Genomic DNA, 21074 nt, shown 5'->3' with positions numbered 1-21074 from the left:
GAGTCCGGATGTACCCTTTGGGAGCAAGCAGATAAAACAAATGAGTGTGCCCAGCCTGCTAAACACAGAGGTGTGGATCCTCTGCTCAGCTAAGAAATGCTGGCACTAGAAAGCCACCACTCACAGAGACAAAGCAAATTATTTCTCAGCCCATTGTAACCTCAAGTCAAATTTGACGACCTATGACCCTGGGGTTTAGAACATATAGGTGGCCTTTCTCATAAGCCTGCAAGTACTAAGCATGATTAAGTAAAAGGATTGTTCTCTGTTCTTGAGACTAAGAACAGGATAAACATACCCTCCAGTTGAAAAGCAGCGTTTCAAATTAACTCTTTCAGCTCCGACAAATGACTGCCCAGTTCTCTTCATCTGGCAGAACCGAGGCTGTCAGTTGATTGTAGTATTGTTGAGAGTTATGGACGTGTCTACAATCACATAACGACTTTCTGTTTCATATGTAAAATAAATTCAAAGCTGGAGGTATTAAGTGTATGACTACAGAGGAGCCCTCCAAATCCTTCCTTTAAACGACATTGTCTACAGACAATGCACCCTTTGTGAGCCAAGTTCTAGAATTTCCACAGAATTCTTCCAAGTGAATATAGTGTAAATAGTGTGAATACAGTGTTAGCAACCTGTTGTAATGAAGTAGTAAGGTACACCATCTTAGCTTGATACAAATGACCCAGGTGTAACTATGGCACAGCTTTAAGTAGGTAACCACACAGAAGGGTAAATTTAATTCTGATCCAGGGCTGTCCTAGACATACTTTGCCCATGGCTGCAAATACCAAGACCCTGAGAGAAGGAAAGCTCTTCAAATCAAAACAATCACATCCCGAACAAATCACATTTTACATATAAAGAATTCTAAACCCAAAGGAGCAAAGTGTCTTGTAGGAAATCACGACACCACACACTGCCATTTTGGAATAACAGTTATAAAATACCAGCTGTGACTTTCGGTATGGCTGCTACATGACAGATTGGGGGAGGATGCTGGATCTTTAGCGATCACCCTGAATTTAAACACTGGCTCTTGTTCACTGAATTCTCATGGGCCAGACATCTAACTTCCATTTTCTTTATTAGTAAACCAATGAAGAAAGGGGATGTGGGGATTGAGCTGGCAACTTCCTGTAGCCAGGATGGACTTTCGTTAGAGGGAGAGGAACACAAACCCATCCACAAAACCTTCCACCTCAAATTTGTCCTGCCCACAAGATAAGCAGAGATTAAAGATAGAGCAGCGTTTGAAAGAATGTCCAACCAATGACTGGCCCAATTGAGACACATCCCGTGGGAGAGGACCGAATGCTGACACAGTATATGCCACTCTGCTAGGCTGGCAGACAGGAGCCTAGCCTTACTGTCTCCTGAGAGGCTTTATCCAGCAGCTGATGGAAAAAGATGCAGAGACTCACAATCAGACACTAGGAGGACCTCAGGGAGTCTTGTGGAAGAATGGGGAATGGGATTGAGGGAGCCTGAGAGATCAAGGACACCACAAGAAGTCCTACAGAGTCAACTAACCTGGACCCTAACCCTAACCCTAACCCTAACCCTAACCCTAACCCTAACCCTAACCCATAGGGGCTCCCAAAGACTGAACCACCAACCAAAATGCATGCATGGGTTGGATCTAGGCCTATGCATTTGTAGCAGATGTACAGCTTGTTCTTCACATGGCATTCCTAACAACTGGAACGGGGCTGTCTCTGACTCTGTTCCCTGCCTTCAGATTCCCTTCTGCTAGCTCGACTGTCTTGTCCAGCCTCAGTGTGGGAAGATTCACTTGTTCCTGCTGTGACTTGATGTGCCAGGGTGGGTTGGCACCTGAGCAGGACTTCCCCTTCTCTGAGTAGTCGAGATGGTGGCACTAGGGGGCAGAGTGGGGGTGAGACTGGGGTTAAAGCCAATGAATAAATAAAAATAAGGAGGATGAATACCGTGAATGGACTTGATGTGTCACAAACACTCTGGAGGGTGATGATATTACCCCATCGGTAAGGAAACTGCATTGCAGAGAAGTGGAACAGGTAATGGGTAAGAAAACAGGGCAGGTCTTACTTCAGCACTCCCTCAAGATAACCACTGAGCACATTGCATCACCAAAATGGTGGTGGCCTTAGGTTTCAGCTTAGGGAATCCTCAAACTTGCTTTCTATCAGACATCTTTCAGATGGGGGAAAGGGAGAGGGTGTTATTATTATAGCTGCTGCTGCTATTACTATTGTTGAGGGTTTTTTGATGTTGTTCTAATAACGATAGCAATAATAATGGAACGATTACTCTTGAGCATGTAGTCACCGCCCCTGCGAGACTTTAGAGGGAAGAGAGATTTGACTCAGCCCAAGCTCGTGGGGAAGCAGCGAAAAAGATGCACTTCCTCCTATGAAGAGAAACAGCCAGCCTCTGGGGGTCTGCCTAAATGAGGACTCAAGCTTTGGTACACACAATCTCCCCACCACTTTTGAAACTATTATTACAACAAGCTCTATAGTTTGTGATGTAAAACCATACAGTAAATATGGTCCCAGAAAATTAGATGTAAGCCCATGGTATTCTGGTCTTCTTTTTTTTTTTAAATCCTTACGAATCAGCTCTTCTCACTATGCAACTACAGGGTCACTCAAAATAGGAATCACCTTCACTTCTCACCAAACTCTCGACACCTCTAAACTCCTATTGATTGCGCAGCACTTGCTTCAAGCTCACAACATAGGATTGTTACCAACCCATTTTACAGAGAGGGAAAGTAAACTGTCCAAAGGCAAAGTAATTTATTTTAAAATCTTAAAACTCTCAGGATCTCAGAAAATGGAACTAGAATATAACTTTGCTTCATAGTGCAGGCTCATAAGCAACCTGATCCCTTCCTCTTTTGATTAAAAGGAGTTTGTGGTCTTTTATAGTAATTGTTTTGTGCTGTGCCAAAAAATCGAGAGAACCCAAAGCCTTAGGCAGGATAAGTGATTTTCGAAGAGCTACATCCCTATCCTTAAACTGAATAAACTGAGGATGTTTAGAAATGGTTTTTTTAAGTCACAATTTTAATTCAGCCTAGAAAAATTCAATTTTCCTAGTATTCAGCCTCCATATTTGCAATGGGTAATCTGGGTTATGTATGTGTAAAAAAAAAGAAAAAGAAAAAGAAAGAAAAAAAAAAGAAAATGTAGCCCTGACACAAAATGTTTATTGGTGGGTAAACTTTAGCTCTAGCATTAGTGATGTTTGAAATGAGATTCTGAATATAGATTCATTTAAACAAGGAACCTTATTGGAAACATGACCCCAGCGTTCTCCTTCTCCATAGACCAGCTGTAAAGGAAGCTTTTATTAGAAAAAAGTAAAGTTTCACAAATAGTTATATCTCAGACTGTATTACAAAGTGGGGTGACTCAACCAAAGCCATTCGGTTACCACTATTACTTCCTTATGTACTACAACAAATATCTACTATCCTCTACAATGTGGGTGACATGCTGAGGATTAGAAGTGTACAGTGAACACTGTCACCTGGAAATCTCAGTCAGTTTGGGGTACTGGAAAACAAGCAGGCCAATGCACAACATTGCGGATCACAAAACAATTGTCATGAAGGAAACTAAATCAGAGTAAAGGCAGGGTGTTGAACATTTAATGTTTCCATCACGACATGTTAAAAGGGTCAGCTAAAGCAAGAGAGGATGTTTTTTGCGAGTTCAAATAGAAGCCAGACTTGGTGATACATACCTATTATCCCAGCATTCCAGAAGCTGAAGTGGGAGAGGTGTAAATTTGAGGCCAGCTTTGAAGACATGCTGAGTTCCAGGCTGTCCTGGGTTATATAGCCGGGCATTGTCTCAAACAAAACCCAAAGAATATTAAAAAACAGTTAATTGTAAGTTCCATTATTGGTGATCTGAGGCAAGGGTGCTGATAGTAGGAGATGCGTTAATGTATAAGGAACGGGTCAGAAACTAGATGGTACCATGACTTCTATGACTTCTTTAGATACCTAAAGCCAGAGAAGGAAGGAGACATGAGTCTGTTTTGAACAGATTGAGACTAAGAATTTGCACTAGAGGGGACCACAATTCTGAAATTAAGCCCAACCCGCACTAGTGTGCTGGTAACTCCGACAACCCGGTTAAACTTCATTTCCTGGGATTTCCTCTTCTTGTTTAGATTTGGTCTGAAGAGGCACTTGTGTAAGATTTAAAGCGATGTGAGGATAAGGGGAGCCATTACTCCTAGCAGTGCTCTGGTGCCACACAGGACGTATCTGTCCTCTGGGAAACAGCCTATTCTCATTCCTCCTGTATCCTGTTCACCTTCTGGGCTCATGACCCTGCAGACCAACTGAGCTGTGGTTCTGACAGTTAAGGGGATAGATCGGGACTCCTGCCTGGAGTAGACATTCCTATTTGCTTCGCCATGAACTCCTTTTCTTTTGTCCCACTGTGGTATCTGAAGAACTGGCGTTTTCAGATTGCCCTAAGGTCACACTCTACCTCTACTTTACATAAGCCAATGTCTTTGCCCTCTCTCCTGCATCAAAGTGACAACCTCTTCTCCAAGTGACAACTCTTCTCAATAAAGGACCACATCTTTAATTTCATCACTTCAATGGGCCCCTGTGACCATGGCATTTTCTTGGGCTCCTGAGCCAAGCAGAGGTCTAGAACTTGGCATTCCTTGATGACTATTAAACCTAGCTACCATGTAGACAAGCTCTGGTGGTTTCTGAAACGCAGGAAACAAAGTCATTCCATCATCTCTGTTGGCAATGACATCAAACAATACAAGCGCGGTGACTTTATTTTAATGCGCTGACTCAGATCGGTGTTATATTATGACAGTTTTGCCACGAAACGAAACGACTATGTACAAGTGGCAAATACTGGAGCAGATACAAGCAACTAATGGGAAGGGACTCAAGGAAGCGATTGAATGGTTGATTGTAAATGTAAGCATCTACTTTCAAAATATCCAACGACTTGGATATTGACCCAAGAGAAAAGTAACACACGTTTGCACAAAGATTTATACGAGAAGATTTGTAGCAGATTTATTCATGATGTCAAAAACTGGGAATAACTCAAATCCTCATTAACATGAGAGTAAAAAAAAATCCCATAATATATTCAGTAACAGCTCTCAAAAGTGAAAGAAGTGAGCCTTAGCCACATGGATGAGTCTGAAAATTAGTAAACAAAGCAAATGACAAGGTATTATAATGTTTACTGTGTGCATAAAGGATGTTGAAGAAAGAGGACCAAGGAGAAGCATTGTTATATTGAGGATGGACGGATACGCAGCTAATCAGATACTAGGCAGGTGATTCACCGTGGGGCTCTATTCATCTAATTTCGGATGAGGAGAAGCCTCATGATCTGTCATTGGCAAGTTCAAGAATAAAGCGAGCTGCAGGTGGAGTCTGGTTTGAGTTTGAAGGCCTGCAAATTGGCAAAAAAGAGGGATATGCTGATGTAACTTCCAGAGTCTAAATACTTAATGTTTACGGGTGGACAAAGGTGATAATCCCAGCTAAATAGAAACACAGAAAGTAAATTCACTTTTTTCTCACACAGTTCTAACTGTTCTAGCCCTCAATGGAAAGGATAATGAATCTCTCTGTCTAGAGAAGGGGCATCTACTTGAGTTTGAAAAAAAAAAATCAAATGCTAAACCCATCAAGAAGCAATCTTAAAGACACAGCCAGAAACTGCACTTTGTGATCAAGAATTTCCCCAGGAGAAGTATGATAGGAAAGAGAAACAAGGGGGTCAACTCTGTATTACGATGTGACTGAAATGATGAAGGAATCTCGGCTGCGGAGGGAGAGACACTGAGGACCCAAAGAGCATGGGGGACACGACATCAGGGGAAACCTGTAAACTCCGGGACTCTAGTGGAAATGAGAGTGGAAGACCCCGGGGAGGTCTTCACTGAACACAATTAGACAATAGATCACTGCAATGGCATGAGGTCTAACTCCATGTGCGTGGGTTGCTCATCCTCGCAGGGAGAGTCAACCCCAAACTCATAAAGTACACAACTTTTATACTTTACAGTGGGCAGATTTCAGCAGCAACATGGGGTGGTGACATCGCATTGGTGGGTTACAGTGGCTTTTGGATTCACTGGATTAGGGGGTTTAGGCTGATGACGACGTATATTTGGGTCTTTTTTTAAATAGACCTTGTGGCTGTCAGCCAGCAAGTTCTGTGGGGTTTTGTCCTTCTTTTGTTTTCCAGAGTTGGCTGATAAGAGCATGAGCTAATTATGACATGCGTCAGGACCCTACCTAGGGCTTTCTAGAGGCTAGGTGGCTATTAGTCATTATATTCTGTGGTTTTTCTGAGAATCACTCTGGGTCATTGTTTTTATTTGTCAGGCACAGGTGGAATCTCACAGCCTTGGGATGACTGGAGAGTCTCTGAGTCTGACTTACTTTAGCCATTTCTGTGTCTTTAGGGTCCCACAAGCTCAGAAGAAGAATATGTACTACAAGTCAGCATATTTGAAATTATCACCTCCTGCATGAATTGTTGTTTTTGTTGTTGTTGCTGCTGCTGTTATGATATAATAGCACGACCATAGCCAACTTTGGAAGGGTTTATTTTGGGTTATGGTTACAGCAGGCTAGATGTCCCGCCATAGTAGAGAAGGCGTGGTTGCAGGTGCAGGAAATTGAAAGATCACATTTCACGCACACACTGGAAGCAAAGAGGGCAGGAAGGCTATCATCCCTGAAAGTCCCAGCCCCAGGTAATATGTTTCCTTCAGCAACTGCCATACCTCCTAAAGGTTCCAGAACAAGCAATACCATCAACCGGAATGTCCAAGTACAGGAGCCCTTGGGAGACATTCCTTATTCCAGCCACATCTTATTTTTTACTCTTTAGAGTGAAGGGTTGTTTTATTGAAATCTTATCTCTATTCAATATTTTGGCCACGATTTGCATCCCACCTTGTAGCATGAAATATTAAAAATCATCCCATGCTAAAGCTGGCTATCACTGGCTGGTGACTTCCGTCTGTCTTCAGCTCAGCAGACAGGTGGAGACCGCATTCTTTCCTTTTAAACAGGGCCTGATTCACCCATCCTGGCTTTGCCTCTCTGGTGCTCTGAAGTCGCTCTCTCCTCCAGTTTCACTAAATTCCAATGGCTGGTTGGGGTGCACTTCTGCACACCACTCTCTGCCACTGTACCTTTCTCTGGAACCCAGTAGAGTCTCCGCATGAAGGAAAACACCACACAATCTCAGTTTAGAATCAACAGGAACACAACTGCTGGGCGCAGCAACTAGCGTCCTAATTTTACCAACTATTCTGTTAGGGATTCTTTGGTGGCAGATTCTGGCCAATCCACCACTCGAACCACCGGCCTCCGGCTACTTACATTCAGTCTTGGCACAAGATGAAGCTAAAGCCTGTGGTTGGGCGGTGGATAAAGGAGGCAGGCTGAGAGTTTTAGAGATGGGGGATAGGGACACACAGAGGGAGAAGGAAAATGGAGGAAGAGAAGGACGAACCAGACCCATGTGGCTTTAAACAGCCACAGGTAGCTATGAACATCATAGAAGGGATGGATTAATGCAGAACAAAGGCCCAGTCTTGGTGGACAGCTTGTATCAATATCAATTGGCTCTGAGTCCATTGTGTGGGTGTTTTGTGGGCTGAGAATTTACTGATATAAATCTGACTGATAGATTACAAGCCTCTGGAGTTTTGATTTTGCCGGGTTACAGAGGTTTGTGACAGCTAACCACAGGGGTGGGTGGCTGGGAATATGAGCAGGTTCTGGCAGCAAGAGAACAGCAAGTTGGTCAGCCACTGCATGGCGACCGTGGAGACCTTGGGGGGCAGGGAAAGCACATTACATAGCCATGCTAGCGTGATCGCTTATTTATTTCTCTTAGCACCACCTAACTATAGGTGAACTTTGAGTGTCTATGAACAAAGTAGCCCAGTTTACCAAAATCCATCAAATAATCAGCAATGGACTTCTGAAAAAATGAGTTAAAGTTTTTTTTTTTTTTTTTTTTAGAATTGACAGAAATGAAATGGTAAAGTGCTAGAAGGCAAATTCCGAAAATATAACACCAGAATTTGATCTTTGAAGTGCCTTCATTCTTGAAAAGAGCATACGCTCACTTGACTTAGAAGAATCCTTTAGATAATGGATTCCTTAATTCAGATATTGAGGTCAGTCTATGCTAGCATATTATTGAAAATCACCTAAGTAATATGTTCCCCCTCAAAACCAAACATCCGTTAAGACAGGTCTCTTAACAGCGTGTTCTGCATCTCGTAGACTATGTTTGGAAATCTGTTTTGTAATTCCACCAAGGCACTTGCTTACATCTAACTCAGCTTTTGCATCTTACACAAAGTGCAGGCAGCTGTAAGGACAGACTAGTTTGCACCTGCCACTGATTCATTCAGACCAAATTTTAACAAATATATTCAGACACTGAATTTAAAACTTTAACTCAGTCTCTATAGATTCCTCTTTCAGGGTGACTAGATTTACTATTTGGGGTGTGTGTGTGTGTGTGTGTGTGTGTGTGTATGTGTCTGTGTGTCTGTGTCTGTGTGTCTGTGTCTGTGTGTGGGGGGGTTGTTTGTTTTAGTTTCTATGAACTTTAAATGGTTGTCAGTAAATGTGTAAAAGGTTAGTACCACAACTGACTTTCTGACATTTCTTTGTTCTCATCTTACTGAAAACAAGTGGCCTGCCTGAAATTCTAAGTAATAGTCTTGTCTCTCCTTGCTTGAAGTTCAGGGGTGACAGTATTTCCCTGTGTCACACTGGAGTTATTTATAGATATTCCCCATGCTTTTTGTTCAGAACCAGAAAAATAGAAATTTGATACAAGGGGACATATCAAGTCCAAAGACAATCTTCTGAATTGCAGAAACTTCCCTGGGGAAGTTCTCTGGAGATACGAGAAACCAGACACAGTGGTAGAGACAGGCTGGACTACAAGTTTGTTTGCTTTTTAAAATTAATCCTGCTGTTCGTTTTATTTATCTTTTCAGCACAATTTATTATAATGCGTCTGCAGGACGTACATTTTGATTAGTGATGGCTGCGTATACCAAGCAGCCAAGTTTTAAAAGTTGGAAAGAGCCATTCTGTTGTTCCTGAGAGTTCTGTGTGTTGACTGAAATCATCCTGGCAGTCCTAGTCTTGGGGCCAGGAAGCATCTGTTGGCTCTACCAGGCAGAGACAACAGAGAGGACTCAGAGCCCTGGCTGGGAGTGTCGACTAGATCCCTTCCATATGCTGCCTCACAGCTCTGCAGCTGTGAGCTGAGGACCAGGGTTCCAGGGCTGACAGCAGCTGGAGGCAGAAGCAGGTAACTCCTCTCAGTTCAGCCAGAAAGGTCAGTAATTCAGCTCGAGGATCCAAAGGACATACTGGCTGAGGGAAAACCAGCTCCACTTCTCAAAGGAGACACTTACCATTTATATGATGACTTATCCCAGGATGGGTTGATACCTGGAAATGGGTATTTTGGGGAAAGGATTTATTTCATGAGGTCACGAGGATGGTGCCTTCAAGAAAGCTTTAATGCATTAGGAAAAAGGAAGCCAGAAATGGTCTCCTTCCTGGTTTACTCCTCCTCTTCCTTGTCTAACCCTCACCCTTCTTCTCACTGTTTCCCTTCTCTTCCCTCCTTCCATTTTGTGTGAAGAATCAGGAAAACAGCTATCTGGAAAGAGGCTCACCACTAGAATCTGGCAGGACCAGTTTCTCAGTTTTGACTCAATTCTCTACAGATCTGTGAGAGATGGTTACGTTGTTTAATCCATTTAGTCTGTTTTGCTAAGCTGACCCACACCTCCCCAAACCCCCCCAACCCCCAAATTTCTCATCAACAAACAAAGCTATGATTTCCAAAAATTTTGGGGTAAAATGTCTTCTAAGTATTAAAATGTCTTCACTGTTTATATGAACAATATTCCAGTTAGAGGACTAAAGATGACTTGGTAATAATCAGACGCTATGAAAGCCATATTGGATCTTGAAACACAGCAAGACTGCAGAGTAGGAACTCCCTTTGAGTCTATGAATAATAAGAGTCAGGACAGGGTAGACTCCAGTACAAGGACAGAAAAAGAAAGGCCTTAGATGTCACCAGTGGTTTTTGGACAGCGAAAGACAGGAGTGCTGATGAACAGAAAAGAGGAGGAATCCTGTTTCTCCAGCCTTGTCTAGTTACGAGGTATGGACTTAAATTGCTATACCCACAATAAACCTACCCATAGAACAGATTTATAGTTTTCATAAGCATTGAATCAAACTGAGGAATTTGATGTGTCCGTAACTCTACCTGTGTGACAGGTCAACACTGGGGGAAGCGATCTCCTTGCCACGTTGTCATTCCTTATATTTTTGGTCAGTATAGCCAGGCGCCATCTTCAGAGAGGGAGGACAGAGCTTGAGACACTCCAAAGCCTAAAAATAGGAATTAGGTTTGAAATGTGCTAGAAAATAAGGGGACACTTAAAATAAGAAATGGTCAGTAATGAGGGAGCCCAAGGACACGGTCTCAGTCACTGCATAGCAACTGTAGACAGGAGGCAAACAGGAAGCAGACATGTACCAGCAGCAGGAGCTTCCGGTTGTGCTGGACACAGTGGTCAGTGTCTCTGCTGTATGTTGGCAGGAAACAAATTCCATCACCTGAGGGTGAGCAGGAGTAGTCGTATCTCTGAGCCTATATGGTCACTAGTCTCTTCAGCAGATGTACAGTTAGCTGCTAGGAGGGCGGAGAATTCTGGAGCTCACATCGAACAGAACACACAAGAAGGGATTTGAAACCCCCAAGACCAGTTCTCCAGTAGTGACCTCTGTCCTGCCTGGTTTCCTAATATCAGTGCCCTCGGCTGGGAGGGCGTCGGGGCTCAGACATCAGGTCTGTACTAACTGGGAAGTATCCAGAGTGAGAACTTGCTAGATGTACAGGCTTCAAAACCTAAGAGAGGCTAAGGGAGGTTCCTGGAATGCATGTAAGGGAAGCTAATGAAAATGAATGCAGCTCCAAGGAACAAGTCCTTGACCAGTCTGTGATCAGCACCAGGCTGAATGACAAGAAAGATGAGAGACTCCAGGATCAAGTGATGACACATTCACCTGGTGAACTCCAATTCTAGAGGACTTAGAAAACACATCTCTATCTAACTCTGTCCCCTGTTCTTTCTTTCCTCTTAGCTTTTGTCCCGTTCCTCTTTTGGCTGAGCGCTGCTATCATTTTGGCCTTAGTGTCATGGTTGACCCCTCTACCTGCATTCACAAGCTCATGTTGTTTTTATTACGGGGCAACCTCCCTCTTCCCACCATTCTTCATTTCTTCCTCTCTTCCGGTGGGAACCTGTCTTTCTTCTCCCTTGCCACTGCCTTAACTTAATAAGTTTTTAACTTTGTTCATTGCTCTGAATAAGTTTTGACATCAAATTTATATTATTTCCCCCTTTTCTTCCATCTAAATTCCACATGCATATCTTTGCTTTTTTTCAAATTCATGATACACACACACACACACACACACACACACACACACACACATTTGTGTGCTCTGGGTAATGAATTGCTATGCTCTTCCTGTGCTAAGACTTTCTTTCGTTCTCAGCATTCCTTACTTGCCTGTGGTTCTTTGTGCAGGGTTGAAGCCATTTGAACTTTCCTCCTATGTTAGCATGTCTATGTAGACAGCCATGTTGGTAAGACCTCATGTGTATAGTTTCTTTGTTATTTCTAGGAGAAACAGTCTCAGTGCAAACTTCATGTTCCTCTGACATTTGCAATTCTTCTACAGTGATCCTGAAGCCTTGGGTGCAAACATTTTGTCATAGATGCTTGTCACAGTTGGGACTGAACTCCATTACTCTTGAGTTGTGATCAGTTGTGGTTTTCTATAATGGTTTCTGTGTGTTCCAAAGAGAAGTTTCCTAGATAAGGGTGAGGACTATAGTTATCTGTGGATTGTCCCACGGTAATTTGCATTTTAATGCTTATTCCACTTCCCCACAAAGGGCTGCCTAGTCACTCAGGTGACTTCATCAGAACCTCCCCATTTTAATTTGTAAAATAAAGCAAGAGCCTGTGATAGGGTAGGGGAAGGGAGGTGGAGAGAGAGGGTCAGAAGAAGGAGCTGGAGCTGGAATACAAGGCCTAGAGAAACTGCAGGTTATAAGGGGTCTCATAGCTGGGGAATAGAGTAGTGTAGTGGTAAATCTGTCCAATCTAGACACGTAGCTTGTATTCATAATTACTGAGCTGTATTTTAATTAAATGTGTTTGTCTGGGTCCAAGGTCCATCACGAATGTTGTCTTCAGCAATACAAACTTCCCTTCTGCCTCGGGGAGGGGGTGAGGAGCAACCAAAGGCAGCAGTAATAGTCTTTAGTGTTTCTGCAGTCTAACAGCCTGATATTTGTATTTTGGGTTGGTTTGGTGTCATTATTTTGCAGTGGTTTTGTTTCTCTTCTCTGAGAAATACTGGTAAAAGTAAGATGGTTAAGAAAAATCCTCATATAAAACTAGAGAGATGTCCAACCCAAAAGACGCAGAAATCATAACACAGAAACACAAGCACCATGGAAAAGCAGGGTTATTTGGAGCTCCCTAAGAGAGCAAAAGTCACAATAGATTAATCCAAGGATATCAAATCATCTGATACCCTAGATGGGAATTCAAATGTCTACATATAAATCCATAATTTCATCATATAATATAATCATTCATATAATAATAAATTGTTATATGACAATATAATCAGTTAACTTTAGTGAGAATAAACAAGCAAAAGAATGAAATAAGCAAGTTAATTTAAGAGAGGGATAAGAAAGAAAGAAAGAAAGAAAGAAAGAAAGAAAGAAAGAAACATGGGCAGAAAATTCAACCATGAAACCCAGAGTTAAATAGTAAAATCGGGTGTTACAAATGTAAATTTCAGTAAATATTTTTTTTAAATCACAATGGAAAGCAATATTGATGGACTAGATGAAAGAGAAGGAAGACTCTCAGAAGGACAGGAACGCCTGAAATCAGCATGGCTCTCTAAATATCCCCTAACAGGGGAAAGCAGGTCAAGGTCAGAGTCCTTGGGAGGACAGTAAAGAAGAAACAGGAGCAGGGTGCCCTGACCACAGAGAATATAATGAAAATATAATGAAAACTATTATTTTGTCTACTATGTCCAAAAACACTTACTAAAAGGGAAACCCCTCTTCCACATTTTTCTTTATTGGTGATTTTTTTTTTCCTCCAGGTACATTTATTTTTAAAGGCTTAACTTCAATAATCATATTTTTTTCTTTTAAGACCATTTTTTTTCTCCCCATTGACTTCTGTAAAATGAAAATCAGGGCTGCCAGAATGTCTTTCAGATTATGCAGCAGGATCTTTCCACCAACGAGTCATGTTTCTGCTCCAGTCCTTTTCTTCATCCCACACAGAGCATTAAACGTGGACCCGGATGACTTTCGTATTGTTTAGTCCCAATCTCTAGCCTCTGCGTGGTAAAATTATAACTGAGTGGGAAGCGATCTCTGTTCAGTTCAAGGATCTGTTGAAGTCATCCAGATAATTCGCCCATAGCATCAGAAAGAAGCAACACAAAGCACTTAGAGTTTAATACTAACCTCGGAAAATGGTATGAATAGAAAGTTCCTTTTAATACATGTGTGGTTCAAATCGTGGTGCAGGTAGGCTTTTATAGAAGCAAACCAAAAGCTTGAAGATGTACATTAGAGATCTAAATATTGTATTTAGTGTTTTTGACTTTCATTGATATTTTACTGCCTCTAGAGGTTCAGGCTGTAATTATGTGTTAAGCTCAAAATCAAACCTTGGTTTGGTTATTGGAGGTTCTATTATAATAGACTTAGTGTGACCCCTAAGCCTTGGATGGAGGGATGAGGTCACCAGGGTGTGCTGATGAACAGTACTGGGACTCTGGTCTACCTCTTTCCATTTTCCTCTCTTCTCCCTCCCTCCCCTCACCCTACCTCTCTGTGCAAAGAGGTGAACAAAGGACATGTCATGCTTGAAGTTCTTCCTTACAGCCGGAGCCACGTGACTACAGACTGAAAAGATGAATGAGCGAATGTCCCCTCTTTGCTTCTGGCAGTTTGTCATAGACATGTCCCTTATGAGTCCATGGGACTTTCAGGATCAGTTCATCCTTTTCTACAAAAATGGCAGTTGATATTTTTACAAAGGTAATTTAGATGAGGTTGTGATCTTGTTTGGTGGGGTTTTGGCAATTACGACTTTGGTACTGATTGCATGATCTATAAATCACTTTTTGAAGAAAGTGCTATAGCAACAAAAAGGAACTCATTAGGTCCCGGAACATGGGATACTTATCCATCCCTTTAGATCGTTTATAATTTAAATTTATGAGAAGTGGTCTTGCAATTCTCATTATATAAGAGTTTGAACCTCTTTAGCTAAGTTTCATAGAAACATATTTTATTATTTCTGGTGAGTTTGTAAAGGAATCTGTTAATTTTATTTTCAGACAGTTGATAGAAACAGGATAGATTTTTATATGTTTGTGTGTTCTGCACTGGTATTATACACTGAAGTTTTGCTCAGGTATTTTGTTGAAAATGAACATTGTAATTTTAATGAAGTCTTAATGGATTTTTAATGGAAAGATCAAGTTGTATGCAGCTAAGAGTGATGTCAGCTCCTCTGTTTTATCCCAATGCCTTTCCATTCTCTTTCTCTCCCTAAGTGCACAAGGGAGAACCGCTGGCACAGCAAAAGACAGAAGTAGAGAAAAGGTGTGTTTGCTTGTCTTGCTTCTGGAAGCTCCCATCCTTCAACATTAAGTATGATATTTATTCTGCAATTCCAGCAGATGGTTCCTTGAGGACATTTTCTTCTCTGTTCTTTTACAGGCTGTGGAGGGAAGTGTTTTCTCCTTTACAAATACTAAATTTAGTATCATGTTTTTGTCATTTACTCTTTCTGTTTTTATTAAGGTGTGCACATCATTTTGTTCCTGAACTAATATAATTACACTGATTTTTCCCATTATTTATTTTCTTTATCTCCCTATAGCAGTCCCCTGCCATTCCCTGCCTCATATAGCCCCTTCCCAACCCTCCCCCTCCTCTTCTCCTCTGAAAGGGGGCGGGGTTCTCTTTGTTACCAACTCACTCCAGGACTAGTCACTTATTCTCTCACTGAGGACAGATAAGGCATCTCAGTTAGGGAAACAGGATCCACAGGCAGGTAACAGTGTCAGAGACAGCCCATGCTCCAGTTGTTGGGGGACAGCCATAAAGACTAGCCTACACTTCTGCTATAAATGTGCAGGGGTCTTAGGTCCAGCCCATGCTTGCTTTTTGGTTGGTGGTTCAGTATCAGGGAACCCCCAAGGGTTCAGGTTAGTTGACTCTGTTGTTCTTCTTGTGGAGTTTCTATCCCCTCTAGGTCCTTCAAGCCATTCTGTAACTCCTCCAAAAGATTCCCTAAGCTCTCTCTAATGTTTAGCTCTGGGTCTCTGCATCTGTTCTGGTCAGTTTCTGGGTGGAGCCCCTCAGAGGACAATTACACAAGGACCACACAGTATCATCAATGTTGTCAGGAACTGGTTCTTTCCCATGAGATGGATCTCAAGTTTGAACAGTCATTGGTTGGCCAATCCCTTCGTCTCTGCTCCATCTTTGTTCCTGTACTTCTTACATCTGAAGCTGAAGGTTTTGCGCGTGAGTTAGTGTCATTGCCCCTCCACTAGGAGTCTTGCTTAGCTACAGAAGGTGGATACATCTCCAGTGCTAGGAGTCTCAGCTACAGTCACCCTCATAAACTCCCTGGAGCCTCCCCCAGCCCAGGTCTCTGGAACATCACAGAGATGTCTCCTCCCCTGCCTGCCACCAATTTTCATTCACTCTTCGGGCCCCATCTCTCAGGCTTTCCCTACACTGGACACTGCCTACCTCTGCTTCCCTTCTCCAACCCCTCTGCCACTCAGTTCCCTCACTCCATTCACCTTCCATGATTATTTTATGTCCCCTTAAGAATGAGATCCAAGCATCTTTCTCCGAGCCCTCTTTATTACTTAGCTAATTTTGGTCTGTGGGTTGTAGCATGGATATCCTATACTTTATGGCAAATAGCCACTTGTGAGTACATAACACGCATGCCCGTTGGGTCTGAGTTATCTCACTCAGACTATTCTCTAGTTCCACCCATTTATCAGCAAATTTCATGATGTCCTTGTTTTTAATAGCTAAATAGTATTCCATTGTATATATGAACCACATTTTCTTTATTCATTCTTTAGATGAGGGACATCTAGGTTGTTTCCAGTTTCTGGCTATTATGAATAAAGCTGCTATGAATATAACTGAGCAAGGGTCCTTGGAGTATATTATGCTGCAGATGCTCCACAGCTGGCCATGAACCTCAATGCCATTGCAACTCTTCCAAGAGCATTTTGAGTTGTGCTGATTCCCCTTGTAGAGAGTCTGCCTTTAATTCAATTGCTTTTCTGATTCTTCATTACTCACGCTTACATGGTACTTCCTACAGAATGCTCTCTACTCCCTGAATAAAGCTGAGGTAACTCTGCCAGGTATCCAGGGAGGCTCATAACTCTTTCAAGTGCCCACCTGATAAAGCTTTTAAAAAGACTGAATCGAGGTACACATATAAAGCATCCACATTTATTATTACATTTATCTTGACACATGGTATGAATTGCTGGGTTGTACTTCTGCCCACGCTGGACATTCAACCTCTTGTGGGCATCCCCAGGGCCATATGTGATTCACACCCCCTTTTCACCCATTGGTTTAGATCTTGTTTTTAATGTTGAAGATTTAAAGTCTCATGATTCTCGCTTAGCAGACACTCCTGCCATTGCCTGGATGTAAGGTAATACAGATGCCATTGACTATGGTTTACTAACTCACAACTGGGATTCACTGTTGTTGCTACTGAGCAAGTGCAGAGTCTAAGTGCAGCAAAGCTCCTTCAGTGCATCCTTTGCTAAGGAATGGAGTTACTTCGCTGTGAGGCAAAGCCAAAAGGACAGAGGAGTCTGTCATTTAAGGGAGACCCACGACTTCTTTGGTGGTATCTGCTAGTAAATAAGCAGTCATCACAAATACATCATTGTGCCCAAGAAAGGTAGGCAACCAGGTCATTCTTCAATAACTGAAGCTGTAAGAATAGAAAGACAAAAATGTCTAAAAGTGAGAGGCTGGCAGATCAGGTTTTGAAAGATTATCATCAAGATATCAAATGTCAATTTGTCGTTATATACACTAGAAATTTGCTAGAGGGTAATATGGTACAATACATATATTATGGGGTAATTTGAGGGCTGTATCTATTAGAGGAACATAAGACAGTGATGCCTTACACTATCTCAATTTGATGAGATTCTATAATTAGCTATGTTGATTGCTTATTGGGTAGTGAGTGCACAAGTCAGTGAGTTGGAATTGGCTTCGTCACACACAGTTGTTCCTGGTAAATGATTCTGGCATTAGAATCTCTGCCTTCTCAGCTGTAAGAACATTGATACACCAACCATATCTTAACAAGTTGTAAGGATAAAGTACACACAGAAAGACAGACAGACAGACAGACAGACAGACACACACACACACACACACACACACACACACACACATACTGATCATGTACTGCCTTCTGAATGTGTTAGCCCCTTCTTTTGACTGCATAGCAATGGGCTAAGAGTATTCACCACCTAACTTATTAACTGCTATTGAATCATGTGTGTGCTTTTCTATTCCGTTTCAAAATGATTTGGTCTTGGCTGACACCCCAGTTAATATGAGCTGTTTTACACCAACAAGAGAGACTTTTTAATCCCTTATTAGTCACTTGGAAGTGTTTACCCTAGAGTCAGAGCCAGGAAATTGTCTTTCCCAACTTCCTGGTGTCGAATGGATGTTAGGGGTGCAGTTGTTTTAAGGTTTCATTCCTCAGATCTCTGTTCACGTCTTTCTTTAAGTTAGAATCTGGTTTCGTGTTTCTTATCCCAGTATATGCTGAACCAACAGAAAAATAAAAGGATCGATTCTTTCTTGAACAGAGGACATTGCAATAGCTCCTTCTATTTGACTTTTAACTTCCAAGGTTATTGGTTTGGGGACAAAGCTTATGGGAGACGACTTAGTCATGGGACAGAGTATTCAGGGATACAATTGTCATGTTACTTTGTTTGAGAGACCTCCTCCTGTCTCCACTGGCTCACAAGGACACGGAGAAATCAATTGTCTACGTGCCAAAGCATTTGAATCTACCAGGGTCTACACGGTGGACCTGACAGCATCCAGAGCTGTGAGAATAAATTTCTAGTGTTTTTTTTTTTAATAGTCCATTCAGTCTGTAAGAGTGTGTTATGCTATGTTAGATTTAAGGCAATATTGTTTCTTTTGTATATGTTATGTAGTAGGCTAGGACTTCAGTGACATGAGTCACCATAATGCAGAAAGGAGTTGTTGAGGGCATTATGCACGGTGAACCTTTTGTTCAACAGAGACCACAGTAAAATCATTTCTGCAAAGTCAGAGACATACATCAAATAAGAAAGGTTTTACTTCTAAAATGCAATGTGAATGGCAGTTGCTTAAGGGCTTTGCTTTTAGAATAACCTGTCGAGCTGCTATGTTCCCGAGTAGAAGGGCCTGCTCTGCACAAGTGCTTTTCTCTGATTATGAAAAGTAACCCCACAGCACCATTCTGTTACTGACCCCTGGACTCCAAATTCCTGCCTTTAAAACTATTACCACTAGAAACAACATCACGGCTTGAATTAAAGCTCTGTGTGGAAATGTAAAGTAGCATTTTTATATTTTCTTTACTTGGCAAAATTTTACCTTATTTAGTTAACTTTTACTGATCCGCGTGGGGTGGGGCCTGAGTGCCACTGGAGAGAAAAGGATAACCTTTTTAGCTTCAGCCACATCTAGTGACTATGTGACTCCTCAGGGTTGAACTTGGCATCAGCCTTGGTGGTAAGAACCTTGACCCAATAAGCCAACTTGCCAGCCCTATGTGTTTTCTTCTAGACAGTATAAGAAATTAGATCTGAAGACTTGTACACACTAAACAAGTCTTGTCCACTGAGCTCCATCCCAACACTATATTTTTAACTGTTAAAGATGATTTTATATATATTTAAATGTATTCCGCTGGTTTTTTTTATCAATCTCAGCAACATTAAAGCCTGTTTTATCACATGTTAGTATGTTTAGAAACTCTATTTTTGTTCAGTCCAATACAGGAGGATGCTATTTCAGTTCGGTTTTGAATTTGAATTATTTAAAGCTTAAATATATCTTCATGTGTTCATTTGCCGTTTGACTTTTCACTCTGATGAATCGCTCTTTGCTCAGTTTTCTGTTAGGCTTTTCCTTTGTTTCTGAGGAAATCCTTAAAATTAATGAAATAGTAGTTTATCTATGTAATAAAATACGTTTTCCAGAATTACCTTTTAAGTTCATTTATGATGATGTTGAGTAAGGATTTATTTTCACTTAGTTTAATAGGTTTGATTCCACAGTGCTAAAAAGTATTATGATTTTACATTGGGAATCTAGAAAATAGGTTTTCATTTAAATTATTAGGATTAAGAGATGTGTCTTTGTTGCAGTAATCATGGCCTTATTGAAGAAAATGTGTCACTGGGGGTGGGTTTAGGGTCTTCAGAAGCCCATGTCATTCTCAGTAGCTCTCTCTCTCTTCCTGCTACCTGCAGTTCAGGATGCAGAACTCTCAGCTACTTCACTAGCAAAATGTTTGTATGTGTAACACCCTATCCCTTGCCATGGTGATGATGCTCTAACCTTTGAAACTGCCAGGAAGCCACAGTTAAGTGTTTTCTTTTATAAAAGGTTTTTTGATTTCAGTGTCTCTTCAAAGTAAATGGAACAGTGACCAGGTCTGAAATCAACACATTTTCCCAGATATATATCTAGGTATTGCAACTTGATCTATTAAATAATCAACTTTTCTTTGCTGATCTGATTTAACATCCCATCATATGCTATATTTATAAATGACTTCAGATTCATTTTTGGATATTGTAACTCTGGTCTATATTACTATTCTTTTGCTGGTACCAAATGAATTTCAGTTTAGACATACATGGGATACTTATTAGAGTGTAATGTTGAATGATCTTAGCATACATCACTCCCAGAGTAAGATCTTTTGGTCTATACACATCAATGCAAACTGTATCAGCAATTTTAATGGTCACAACAGTTTTTAATCTGTCTTATTTCTTCTTCATAGACATCAACATTTTAGGCTGGCCTACAAATTAATGAATTTCACAAAGGCATTTTTAGAAGCCAAATCTAGTTGGACAGGCTAGAGGGGTTGGGACACCATAGAAAGACCTACGGAGTCAACTTACCTGTACCCATGTGGGCTCACAGAGACTGAACCATCAACCAAGGAGCATGCCCAGGCCGGATCAAGGCCCGCTACACATTTCTGCCTGTATCCTGATCTTTGATTAAAAGCTTTCAGGTTGACATTGTTCTGTGTCACACTACCTGTGTGTTGGTGTTCTGAATTACACAGGGTGACTGATCAAAGAAAGTGAGCCATTGCAGACTGAGTTTAGTCTTCTGGGAAGCAGAAGGATCAGCAGAAGGACTGAACCCTGACAGCTTCCTGGAAGCTCTGTCTGTAACAGCACAAAGGCACCTAAAGACACAAGTCAATTTCCATATACCAAAACTTCTTATCTGATCTAGGGGTTGTCTTGAGAGAACCATCACCTAAGCAATTCTCAGCCAAAGGAGAGTTCCTCCTTTGCCAGGCCTCTCAAAACCCCTCAAAAGAACCCCCCCCCAAATCTCTGATAACAATCATTGTCAGAAGGCAACCTCAGAGCTTAGATTCCATCCATTGCTCCAGATGCATGCCAAATACAACGGTTCTGCTAAAATTGTACTATATCTGTGAGCTTTTAAAAATATTGCCTTTATTACATAATTTGATGTTTTTATGAAGGGATAGTTCATCCATGAACTTAATTCTTTAACTTAATTGTTGATTTTCAAATTTC

This window comes from Micromys minutus (assembly GCF_963924665.1).
Source record: "Micromys minutus genome assembly, chromosome: 30".
NCBI lineage: Eukaryota > Metazoa > Chordata > Mammalia > Rodentia > Muridae > Micromys > Micromys minutus.
This window is presented reverse-complemented; position numbering follows the sequence as displayed.